The sequence below is a fragment of the Rhinatrema bivittatum genome, chromosome 2 (genome assembly GCF_901001135.1).
Source record: "Rhinatrema bivittatum chromosome 2, aRhiBiv1.1, whole genome shotgun sequence".
NCBI classification, from domain to species: Eukaryota; Metazoa; Chordata; class Amphibia; order Gymnophiona; family Rhinatrematidae; genus Rhinatrema; species Rhinatrema bivittatum.
In genome coordinates this window covers 630,743,979-630,756,945 of record NC_042616.1, presented here as the reverse complement: position 1 = coordinate 630,756,945, position 12,967 = coordinate 630,743,979, and the positions used below count along the sequence as shown (strand labels likewise).

The 12,967-nt window shown below is 45.2% G+C and overlaps 1 protein-coding gene across 1 annotated transcript in view; it reads left to right on the top strand.

The window, feature by feature from the left end:
* ST18 (ST18 C2H2C-type zinc finger transcription factor) overlaps positions 1-12,967 on the top strand; it is a 367,593-nt gene that overhangs the window by 185,164 nt on the left and 169,462 nt on the right. The window lies entirely within an intron of this gene.

Here is a 12,967-nt window from a genome sequence, read left to right as displayed (position 1 = left end):
ATAGAGAGGGAAGTATGGCATTGTTTTATTATTGTAAATATTGCTTTTGCTCATTATGGGGTAGATTTTCAAACCCCATGGCATGTGAATCCTGGGATTTATGCGTGTGGCCAGGCCTTACGCACCAGGCTAATTTTCAAATGGCCCGGCTACGCACATAAACCCCAGGGCATGTGTAAATCCCGAGGTTTGAAAATGGGGTGGTCTGGGGGGCAGGGTGGTCTGGGAATGGGGTGGGGCTAGAGGTACCCAGCACAATGGCCATTTGCCGCTGTGCCAGAGGATCACACGCTGGTACCCTGCCAGCACACACAACTTCCTCCTGCTCCTTGGCAGGAGCAAAAGGTAAAATAGAAAAATTAGGGTTAGTTAGGATAGGGATAGGGGGAGGGCAGGATAGAGGAAGGGGAAGGGAGGTTAGGCTAGAGGGTTGGGAAGTTCCCTCCCAGTCCATTCCTTAATTGGAGCGGACTGGGAGGGAACTAGGGAAGGCCCCGATGTGTTGCCGTGCGTAATTGATAAAATATACCCCCCTTGTGCATGCTGACATGAAATTTTATAACATGCGTGCACTAGCGCATGCATGTTATAAAATCACACGTCCATGTGTACACTCTGGGTAGCGCATGCCCATGGATGCACACGTGTAAGTTTTGAAAATCTACCCTTATGTGTACTATATGTTTACTGCATTGCTTTTCCTGGGTATATAATACAACACTCCTATTCTGGAATCTACTGTGCACTGAATCAGAGTGAGGTGAGTTTGTGTGGTGCTTTGAGTTTAACAGATATTTTTTGGGGGGAGCCTGCAGAATGCTGGTTTGCGTTTTGTGTTCAGGGCAGCAGATCTCACCCAGGGGAGGGATGTGCTTGGGGGGATAGCAGTAGTTTTTGAGCTTCAGAGTAGAGAATTTTCCCTGGAAAGGGGCGCTTGGGAATTTAGATCTTGTGTTTTGCTGCAAACACCCCGTGTACCTGTAAGAAGGCTAAAGGATTAAGAGGGTCTCGATAACCTGGATAAGGAGTGATTAAACTGGTAGAGGAACTGGAAAACTGGTCATTTCAATTACACATGCAAGTTTTAAAATATACCAGAATATGCACATAAATCAAGGTTTTACGTGAGCAAGTCATATCTTTTTTTCATGGGTAAAATATACATGAACATGTTTCTAAAATAAGCAGGAAACGTATGTGTCTAATATATGCTTTCAATGCATTACAGCTATTTGCACAAATATATGCGTGTATTTTGTGCATATGTCTGTTTTATAATCTTCATGTACCTGATATGTGCAAGTTATAAAATAGTGTAGTAGTTCTCTGTGTAGCCATATACGTCTATATATGAGGTTGCATGGCATTGTTTGAAAATTATCCACCCCATATGGCCTACAAATCCTGCAAAAAGAGATGTATTTAACTTGAGCAGCTTTATTAGACAACTTTAATTTGACCCCCTCAGCCACCTTCTGATCTCCAAGTGGACCCTTCTGCACCCTTTCCCCTTACTCCAAGCTTTTTGGATTCCACAAAAAACATGAGACAATTAGATATTACCCACCCCAGAAAACAGTCAGGTCAGGCCCCAACCCACCTACTTAAAACAGTCAGGTTTTTTATCCCCTCCCCCCTAGATATTAGAAATAATTTTAGGTCCACAAAACCACCCACTCATCACCAGATTCCCACCCAGTTGATGATATTTGCTTCCCATAAAAATCTTTTTTCCAGAAAGAGGGAGTCAATTTTTCTTCTACCAGATGAGGCACCAAATCCCAAATGGCACTTTGCACATTCTGATCTAAATGTTATTTACTGGTATTTGGGTGAGAGTTAAATAGTCTAGTTTTGGATCTGACACTTTGGACAGCAGAAGGGAAAGAAGCAAATAAGGGAATGTCTGGAGGTGGGGGCAGGGCCATCTATTTTCTGGATTTGGGTGGGGGATCTGAAAAAACTCTTTTCCTGGGAGATTCCAAAGGCTCACAAGTATTCTAAAAATGGATTGGGGTGGGTGATGGCTCCTTGAACTAACTAGCTTTTTCACTTTTGGATGATTTAGCATGAGGAAACTTCATATGCAGTGCATGGCCACTCTGTTTTTATTAATACAGCCATGTTCTCCATATCATTAGTTTGGTACATCATGTCATGGTGTGTGAGCCCTCTGCTGTGGCATGGTTAATGCAGCTTTGCAGGCAAATCTACTAGGCCCTAGGGATGTGCAGCCCGAAAGTTTATGTTCATAAGTCCATAAGTCGAATGGGGGGCTCATTTGCGGTCAATATGGACATATGGAGAATTCCATAAGTTGAGTCTATGTCCATATGTGCAAATAAAAATTTAAATAAAAATTTAAACCCCTCACCCTCCTTAATCCCCCCCCAAAACTTACCAAAATTCCCTGCTGGTCCAGCGGGGCGTCAGGAAGCCATTCCTCCCAGTGGTTTTGCGAGGAGCACGTGACGTCCGCGTCACGTCAATGACGCGGCCGTCACGTGGTCCACTGGGGTTCCGCTCCCGGAGCCCTCGTTTTGAACAAACTGAACTTTTGGCCAGCTTGGGGGGGTCAGGAGGCCCCCCCAAGCTGGCCAAAAGTGCCTTTTGGGCCCAACGAGGGCTCCGGAAGCGAAATCCCGGTGGACCACGTGACGGCCGCGTCACGTCGATGACGCGGCCGTCACGTGGTCCATCGGGATTCCGCTCCCAGAGCCCTCGTTTTGAACAAACTGAACTTTTGGCCAGCTTGGGGGGGTCAGGAGGCCCCTCCAAGCTGGCCAAAAGTGCCTTTTGGGCCCAATGAGGGGTCCGGGAGCGGACCCGAGGGGAATCACGTGACGTCGGCGTCACTCCGTCGTGACGCCGACGTCACGTGGTCCATCGCGGTTCCGCTCCCGGACCCCTCGTTGGGCCCAAAAGGCACTTTTGGCCAGCTTGGGGGGGCCTCCTGACCCCCCCAAGCTGGCCAAAAGTTCAGTTTGTTCAAAACGAGGGCTCCAGGAGCGGAACCCCGGTGGACCACGTGACGGCCATGTCATCGACGTGACGTGGATGTCACGTGGTTCACCGGGATTTCGCTCCCGGAGCCCTCGTTTTGAACAAACTGAACTTTTGGCCAGCTTGGGGGGGCCTCCTGACCCCCCCAAGCTGGCCAAAAGTTCCTTTTGGGCCCAACGAGGGGTCCGGGAGTGGAACCGCGATGGACCACGTGACGTCGGCGTCACGACGGAGTGACGCGGACGTCACGTGATTCCCCTCGGATCCGCTCCCGGGACCCTCACGGAACTTTTGGCCAGCTTGGGGAGTTTTGGTAAGTCTTGGGGGGGGATTAAGGAGGGTGAGGGGTTTAAATTTTTATTTAGATCAACAATCGCGATTTCCAACGTATTCAACATAGCTATGTTGAATAAGTTGGAAATCCGATCGTTTAAGCCTCATCTTTTTTTTAAGTTAAAAAAAAAAAAAAAGTTGCGTTTTCCATTTAAGTTCAAAACGAATGCACACCCCTACTAGGCCCATGCAGACAGCAGGTGGACATGCTCTTATAGAAACATAAAAACATAGAAATGATCACAGGAAAGGACCATAAAGTCCATCCAGTTTGCCCAGCAAGCTTATTGTAGCATCTGCCATGCCATACAGGTCACCCCCATACTTAGTTTCACAGACCATCAAAGTCAGGGTCCTTGGTTGCTGTCTGAGGCCAATTCCCTGTTACCCCTTGCTGTTGAAGCAGAGAGCAATGTTGAAGTTGCATCAAAAGTATCAGGCTTATTGGTTAAGGGTAGTAACAGCCACATCAGCAAGCTTGGAGAAGAGACAGCTGAGGGGGGATATGATAAGAGGTCTTTAAGATCATGAGAGGTCTTGAATGAGTAGATGTGAATTGGTTATTTACACTTTCAGATAATAGACGGACTTGGGGGTATTCCATGAAGTTAGCACGTAGCACATTTAAGACTAATCGGAGAAAATTATTTTTCACTCAATGCACAATTAAGCTCTGGAATTTGTTGCTAGAGGATGTGGTTAGTTCAGTTAGTGTAGCTGGGTTCAAAAAAGGTTTGGATAAGTTCTTGAGGAGAAATCCATTAACTGCTATTAATTAAGTTTACTTAGGGAATAGCCACTGCTATTAATTGTATCAGTAGCATGGGATCTTCTTGGTGTTTGGGTAATTGCCAGTTTCTTATGGCCTGGTTTGGCCTCTGTTGGAAACAGGTTGCTGGGTTTGATGGACCCTTGGTCTGACCCAGCATGGCAAATTCTTATGTTCTTATGTACTCCCTTGCTTATTTGTTTTGCCAGACCATCAAATTCAATGTCCTTGTTGTTGTTTTTCTGAATCTAATTCCCATTTTCCTCTTTTTTCCCCTGCCATTAAAGCAGAGAGCAATAATGGAGTTGCATCAACAGTATGAAGGCTTATTGGGGAAGGGTAGAAAATGTCATACCAGCAAGTTACCCCCATGCACTCTTTTCTTCATTTCCATCCTCTAGCCTTTAGGGATCCCATACCCCTCTGAAATCTTTCACTGCTTTTGTCTTCAGCACCTCCTCCAGAAGGGCATTCCAGGCATCTACCACCCTCTCCTTATATAAATATTTTCTGATGTTGTTTCTGATTATCCTCCCTGGAGTTTCATTATGAGACCCCTTGTTCTACTGATTTCTTTCCAATGGAAAAGGTTTGTTGATTGTGCATCATTAAAATCTTTCAGGTATCCTAAGGTCTATATCATATTTCCCCTGCACCTCCTTTCCTCCAGGGTATACATATTTAGGTCCTTCATCCTCTCCTCATAAGTCATTTGATGGAGATTACCACCATTTTTGTCACCCTTCTCTGGACCTCCTCTACCCTGTCTCTCTTGCTTTTGAGATATGGTCTCCAGAACTGAACACAGTACTCCAGGTGAGGCCTCACTAAGGACCTGTACAACGGATTATCACCTCCTTTTCTTACTGATTGTTCCTCTCTCTATGCAGCCCAGCATTCTCCTGGCTTTAGCTATCACCTTGTCACATTGTTTTGCCATCTTCAGAATGCTAGATACTATCACCCCAAGGTCCCTATCTTACTCTGTGCAAAATAGCCCTTCACCCCCAGGACGTACAGCTCTTTTGGATTACCACACCCCAGATGCATGACTCTGCACTTCTTAGCATTGAATCTCAGCTGCCATATCTTTGATCACTGTTCAAGCTTCCTTAAATCACGTCTCATTCTCTCTTCTCATTCCAGCGTGTCCACTCTGTTGCAGATCTTAGTATCAGCCATAAATAGACAAACTATCCCTTCTGCAATGTCGCTCACAAAGATATTTAACAGATCCGGTCCCAACACCAATCCTTGTGGCACTCTGCTTAACACTATTCTCTCTTCAGAGTAGGTTTCATTTTCCATCATATACTATCTTCTAGCCATTAACCAGCTTCTAATCCATGCCACTACCTTGGCGCTCACTCCGAATCTTCTCATTTTATTCACAAGCTCCCTAATCGGGTCCGTATCAAAAGCTTTCCTGAAATCCAAGTAGATCACATCGAGCGCTTTTCCTCGATCCAATTCTTTAGTCACCTAATCAAAAAAATCAATCAGATTTTTCTGATAGGACCTTCCCCTGGTGAATCCATGCTGCTTCGGATCCAGCAGTCCTATTGACTGTTGATAGTTCACTATACTTTCCTTCAGCAGATTCTCCATTAATTTACCCACCACCGAGGTAAGGCTAACCGGCATGTAATTTCCAGCCTCCTCTCTGCTCCCCCGCTTGTGAAACGGGACCACTACCACTATTCTCCAATCACTCAGCACCACTCCTATTTCCAGGGATCTATTGAACAGGTCATGCAGTGGACCCGCCAGCACATCTCTGAGTTCTCTCAGTATCCTGGGATGAATCTCATCAGGCCCCATGGCTTTGTACACTTTCAATTTTCCTAGCTCTTTCCATACATTTTCTTCGGTAAATGGAGTTTAATCTACCCCATTTCCATCTATGGTCTTGTCAACCAGCAATGGTCCTTTTCCAGGGTCTTCTTTAGTGAACACCAAACTCAAGTAATTGTTTAATATTTCCGTCATTTCTTCATCTCTCTCCACACAGTGATCCTTGTCACCTTTCAGTTTCACTATACCACTTCGGGTGTCCCTTTTTTCTCTAATATATCTGAAAAATGTTTTGTTCCTTTCTTTACTTCTTTGGCAATTCTTTCTTCCACTTGACTTTTTGCTTTCCTGATTACTTTCTTCGACTCCCTCATTTTTAACAAATATTCTTCCTTGTGTTCCATTTTTTAAGATCCTTTATACTTCTCAAATGCTGTTCTTTTTGCCTTAATGTTTTCAGCCAGCTCCTTAGAAAAGGAAAGTAAAAATCAGTATTTTTTATATGAAAAAAGAAAAAACTGCATTGTGCTTAATGGCGATTCACTGAAGGCTTTTTAGCCAGTTTGAATAGCAGGTTTCCCCATTGATTTTAAGATTATAAAGAATTGATAGTTACAAAGTGAAAGTAAAAACGTTTTATATAAATTTAAAGATTTTACAACACAAAATTATTTTGGGGACTTTTTCACTTGTTAAACACACAGGATAAAATCACTTTAATGGAGGTGTTGGAAGTTAATGATTAAAATCCAGATAGAGGTGTTGGGATACCCACAGAAATATATGAAACTTTCAACCAACCCACCAAAACATTTTTTTCCTTTTTTAATATGGTAAAAACATGTAAAAAATATGATTACTGATAGTGGTATTTAAGAAGCAAATTTTGATTATATCACTCAAATAAAAGTTATTCTTCTTTGTAAGATAATTACAGTGATTGGACATTTTGTTCCCCTTTTTTGATTTATTATGTATTAGGGATGTGAATCGTGTCCTCGATCGTCTTAACGATCGATTTCGGCTGGGAGGGGGAGGGAATCGTATTGTTGCCGTTTGGGGGGGTAAAATATCGTGAAAAATCGTGAAAAATCGAAAAATCGAAAAATCGCAAAACCGGCACATTAAAACCCCCTAAAACCCAGCAAGGGTTCCGGCGCCTCGCTGAACGACCTCCTGCAGTCGATCTCCTGCCGGCGCCATTTTCCGTACGAAAACGATTCGCGGCGGGAAATCGCTCCCTGACCCCCGCTGGACCTCCAGGAACTTTTGGCCAGCTTGTGGGGGGCCTCCTGACCCCCACGAGACTTGCCAAAAGTCCAGCGGGGGTCCGGAAGGACCTCCTGCCGTCCAATCGTGTTCGTCTATGGCCGCCGCCATTTTTCGCCGCCATTTTGGAAAATGGCGCCGGCTGAAGACAACAAGATTGAGGAGCAGGAGCCCGTTCCGGACCGCTGCCGTTCCGGACCGCCGCTGGACCCGCAGGTTATTTAAGTTATTTGGGGGGGGTTCGGGAGGGTGGGGGATTTAATTTAAAGGGTCGGGGGTGGGTTTTAGGGGGTTTTAGTGTGCCGGCTCACGATTCTAACGATTTATAACGATAAATCGTTAGAATCTCTATTGTATTGTGTTCCATAACGGTTTAAGACGATATTAAAATTATCGGACGATAATTTTAATCGTCCTAAAACGATTCACATCCCTATTATGTATACAGACAAACGTAGACCATCTTTATCATATAATCTTTTATTGCTCCATACATGTCCCCAGCCTCCAAAACCATTTTCTGTACACCAGGTTTTGAGCCAGACATTGAAATTATTTATATGGTATAACCTTTCCTTTCCCCTTCCATGAACTGGTAGTACTTCTAAAAAGGCAATAGTTTTTGGCAAGTGTCTAATCTTCTCCCCTAGATTTTGGAAATCTTCCTGTAACTTGTGGACACCATTTATAGTGAGGTCATTGGCTCCCAGATGGATGATAACATTGATATCAGCATTCTTACTTTCTTCTATAATTGTACTTACCACCTGATTTGCATTTCTATTTGTTCAGCTCTGGCTAGGACTAGACCTATACCACCTATACCATCTCCTTTCCCCATAGGTTGAGCCCTTGGATTCCATTGGCCAGCAGGGATTAAGCGATAGTCCTGTAAGGAGCGGTTAGACAAAGTCAGATAACAGGCCTAGGTCAGGGTGGGCAGTGAATAAGCAGCATCAAGATCCAGGCTGAAGTCAGGGTAAATGGAGAACAGGCAGTATCAATGTCCATGCAGAAATCAGGGCAAGCGGAGATCAGGCAGAATCAAGGTCCAAGCAGAAGTTAAGACAGGCAGAAATCCAGAGATCCATAGTCATAGCCCAAGACCAAGGTCAACCTGGAAGGCAGGCAGAGACGGACAAGACACAGACAGATGAGGCAAGGCTAGACCAAGGAGCAGGACAGGCAAAAGGTCACAGAGTGAAAGGCAGAGACAGATAAGGTAAAACAGGGCAAGGTAACGGCAAGGCAAGGCAACGGCAGGGCAGAAACGAGAAGAACACACACTGCACAGGAGCAGAAGGGCCTGATGCGGAGGCTTTGGCCAGGTGGACAGGTGGGGGTATATGTACTGGAGTGCCTATGATGGCATTGAGAAGAGAGCATGTGCGAGAGCAGTGATATCTGTGCCATGAAGAGGAAGGCATTGTGTTGAGGCGGGCCGATGGCATCTTAAAATAAGTACGGCCAGTTGCAGGGCCATCCTACAGTTGGCCAAACATTACAGAACCCCCCCCCCCCCCTTTAAGTCCCTCCATAATCATCTGGGCCTAGGTCTAGGCCTATGTGGGAAGATGTGATGGAATTCCCAAGTGAGACAATGAGCTTGGACAATGGAAGCAGATACCCATGAATTCTCGTCGGGGCCAAATCCTTCCACGAGATGAGATAATGTAGTTTGTTTCTGATGCACTTAGAGTTAAGAATGTCCTGTACATCCAATTCCATGCCTTCTCCAATAGTAACTTCAGCCACCTTGGGAATGGACTGAAGGCAATGATAAGAGTATGGATTTCAGCAGTGATACATAGAAGATATTGTGGATCTTGAGCATAGGGGGCAATTTCAGTTAGTAAGCGATGGGCCCAATTTGGTGAGTGATTGAAAATGGCCCAGTGAAGCAAGGCAAATATTTTATGGATGGAGTTTTCAGGTGGAGGCTACTGGTGTTCAGTGAAAGCATATCCCCTGTCTTAATGTGGGATGCTGGTCAATGTCTCTTGTCGGCCTTCATTTTGTACCTCTTCATGGCTATCATAAGGAGCTGAAATGGCCATTGCCAAAATTCTTTAAGGTCTTGACCCTTCACGTTAGCTGTGGGGCATAGGCCTTCTAACAGTATAGGAAATGGGACCTGTGGGTATCTGCCATAGATGATGTTGAAGGGGATGATCTGGCAGAATCTCCAGTGTTGTTGTTATGGCAGAATACTATCCAGGGAAGAAGAGAGGCCCAGTCATCCTGCCGTTCATTCATGTAAGCTTTTAGGGACCCTTTGAGAATCTGCTTAGTCCTTTCTGTCTGCCCGTTAGTTTGCAGATGGCACACTGAAGAAAAGTCCAAAGAAATCCAAACTTTCTGGCAAAGACTCTTCCAAAACTTTCCCTGTCAGAGAATATTTGTTTGCGCAAACCATGGTGTCGGAAGATATGCTGAAAGAAGAGGCAAACTAGTTCTAGGGTCAAGGGAAGTCCTGGAAGCAGTATAAAGTGGGCCATCTTTGAGAACCGGTCCACAATGACCCAAATAATAGGGATGTGCAGACAAAAAGTTTATGTTCATAAGTCCATAAGTCGAAAAGGGGGGTCAATTTCGGTCAATATGGACATATGGAGAATTCCATAAGTTGAGTCTATGTCCATACGTGCACCGGTTCCCTAAATAAAAATTTAAACCCCTCACCCTCCTTAATCCCCCCCTAGACTTACCAAAATTCCCTGGTGGTCCAGCGGGGAGTCAGGAAGCCATTATTCTATTCCTTTGCGAGGAGCACGTGACGTCCGCGTCACGTCGGAGTGACGTGGCCGTCACGTGGTCCACCGCGGTTCCGCTCCCGGACCCCTCGTTGGACACAAACGGAACTTTTGGCCAGCTTGGGGGGGCCTCCTGACTTTTGGTAAGTCTTGGGGGGGAATAAGGAGGGTGAGGGGTTTAAATTTTTATTTAGGATCAACGATCGCGATTTCCAACGTATTCAACATAGCTATGTTGAATAAGTTGGAAATCCGATCGTTTTCGCCTCATCACTTTTTTAAGTTAAAAAAAAAAAAAGTAGCGTTTTACATATAAGTTCAAAACAAATGCACACCCCTACCAAATAATAGTAAATACATTAGAGGGAGGAAGTTCTGTGACAAAGTACATGGCCATGTGGGTTCATGGTCTCTCGGGGACTGGCAATGGTTGAAACAGTCCCTAAGGGTGACACTTTGTAATCACACAGTTATAGCAGGACTCCACAAAGCGCCTAACATCATACCTTACCCGGGACCACTAATAGTGAAGGAGTAGTTCAAAAGCCTTAGCTATACTAGGATGGCTCACCAGCCAAGAGTTATGTGCCCAGTGAAATACTTTTTTCATAGTCATTTAGGGACCACTGTCTTTCCCAGTGGCACTAGAATTACTACGGCTGCCAGAATTTTTGCAGGGTCTAGGAATTGGCAAGGTGGTTCCTACAGATCTTCCATCTCAAAGGACCAGGATATGGCATCTGCCCATTGGTTCTTCTCTGACTGCCAGCATGGGAGTTTGAAATCAAAGCAGTCATTAGTGTATATTGTGAACTGGTTACTTGTTCCCTCCAGCAAGTGGCACCATTCCTTTAAAGCAAGGTTAATGGTCAGAAGTTATCTGTTGCTGATGGTGTAATTCCTCTCCATGGGCATGAACTTCTTAGAATAGAAGAAGCAGGGAATGAGAGTATTTTTATCATTGAGCTGTGTGAGGACAGCCCCTACCCCTGTGGCTGAGGAATCTACCTACACAATAAAGGATTTTGATGGGTCTGGATGCTGGATACAAGAATCCATAAGAAACCCTTCATTGAATGACTTAAGGCTTGAATGGCCATCTTTTCTGGCCATCTCTTAGTATCTGAGCCCTTTTTTGTCAGAGCAGTGAGAAGTGCTGCCAAGGTAAAATATCCATATATGAATTGCTGGTAGTAGTTGGTAAATCCAAGGAACCTTTGCAAGGCCTTAAATTACATCGACTGAGACCAGTCCTGGATGGCCTTCACCTTTCTGGGATCCATGCGCAGGAGCTATAATAATGCCCAGAAAGGGTATCGCCACCTGTTCGAAGGTGCATTTTTCAAGTTTGGTATACAGATGGTTGTCATGAAGTCTCTGAAGCACCTGTTTAACATATCCTTAGTGCTGGTTTAAGGAGCATGAGAAAATGAGGATGTCATCTAGGTAGACTAGGATGTGAGAATAGAGAAGATCTCAAAAGATTTCATTCACCATGTTTTGGAACACAGCTGGCACATTGCAGAGGCCAAACGGCATTACAAGGTATTCATAGTTCCCATCATGGGTGTTGAATGCTGTCTTCCATTCATCCCTTTCAAGTATGCGGATGAGCTTATTAGCCTTCCTGAGATCCAACTTGATAAAAATTCAGGCCCCTTGCAGATGGTCAAAAAGTTCAGTTATCAGGGGCAATAGTTACCTGCTTTTGCGGGTAATGGCATTGAGACCCCTATAGTCAATGCAGGGCCTGAGAGACCCATGCTTTTTCCCAACAAAGAAGAAGCCTGCCCCTGTTAGGGAGGAAGAAGGTCATATAAATCCTCATTCCATGTTTTCCTTGATGTAACTTGTCATGGCTGCGGTTTCTGGAAGGGACAAAGGGTAAACCCTGGTGGGCATATTCCCCAGAAGCAGATCGATGGAACAGTCATAGGACCTGTGGAGTGGCAGTGTCTCAGTGTGTTTCCCACTAAATATGTCAGAAAACACTGCATATTGTGGCAGGAGTCCTAGAAGGCCAAGGTTCATGCTACTGGCACTGGCAAGGAGACCTGACCACTGCTAAACAGGAGGACCCCCAGTGAGCAAGTTGTAATGCCTACCAGTCGATACTGGGGTTGTGTTGCATTAATCAAGGCAGGCCAAGTATGATTGTGTTGACTGCCTTTGGTAAGACAAAGAGGGTGATCTGTTCTTTGAACAGGGCCCCAATCTGAAGGATGAGTGAAGTAGTAGTTATGGCTAGGTAGCCTGGAAGGGTTTCCCTATAGACCAAGAAGATTGTGACTGGTTTCTCGAGGGTCACTACAAACAGATGAAGTTGCCCCCGCGACAAAGTCCAGGAAAGCCTCAGTGTGAAATTCCATACCATTGCCTCTCCAACCAACCCTAGGCTCGGAAGTTTCCTGCCTTTTCGGGACATTGTCCAGTGAAGTGCCCCTGAGTGGCACAGTAAAAATAGAGATTGAGTTACTGACACCTCTGCTTTTGCTCTTCAGTGAGCTGGGCCCTGCTGAGTTGCATAAGCTTTTCAGAGGAGGAAGCAGGCATGGTGTCTTTGTTAGGAGTCACAGGACATTAGAACATGGGTGCCAGATTAAAATGCCTCTGAGATGCTTCACTGTCCTGGACCTGCTCTTAGAAGTGGATATCGAATCGAATAATGAGCAAGATGAGATCCTCAAGGGCGGGTAGAAGGTCTCTCACAGCTAGTTCATCCTTGATCCAGTCTGCAAGGCCCTGCCAGAAAGTGGCAAACAGAAATATATGGCATAGTTCCCCATGGTTCTGGTGCCTTGCCGAATGCAGAGCAGTTTAGTAGCTGCTGAAGAGGACCGACCTGGCTCATCAAACTTCCTGAGGAAGTTATCCAGGTTCCCCATGAGGGGATCATTCCTTTCCCATAGGGGTGATGCCAAGGCTAGGGCTGATCCAGCAAAGAGAGAGAAGATATAGGTCACCTTGTTCCGATCAGAAGGAAAGTTGGCGACCTGCAGCTCAAAGTGCATTAAGCAGTGATTAATAAAGCCCCTGTAGACCTTGA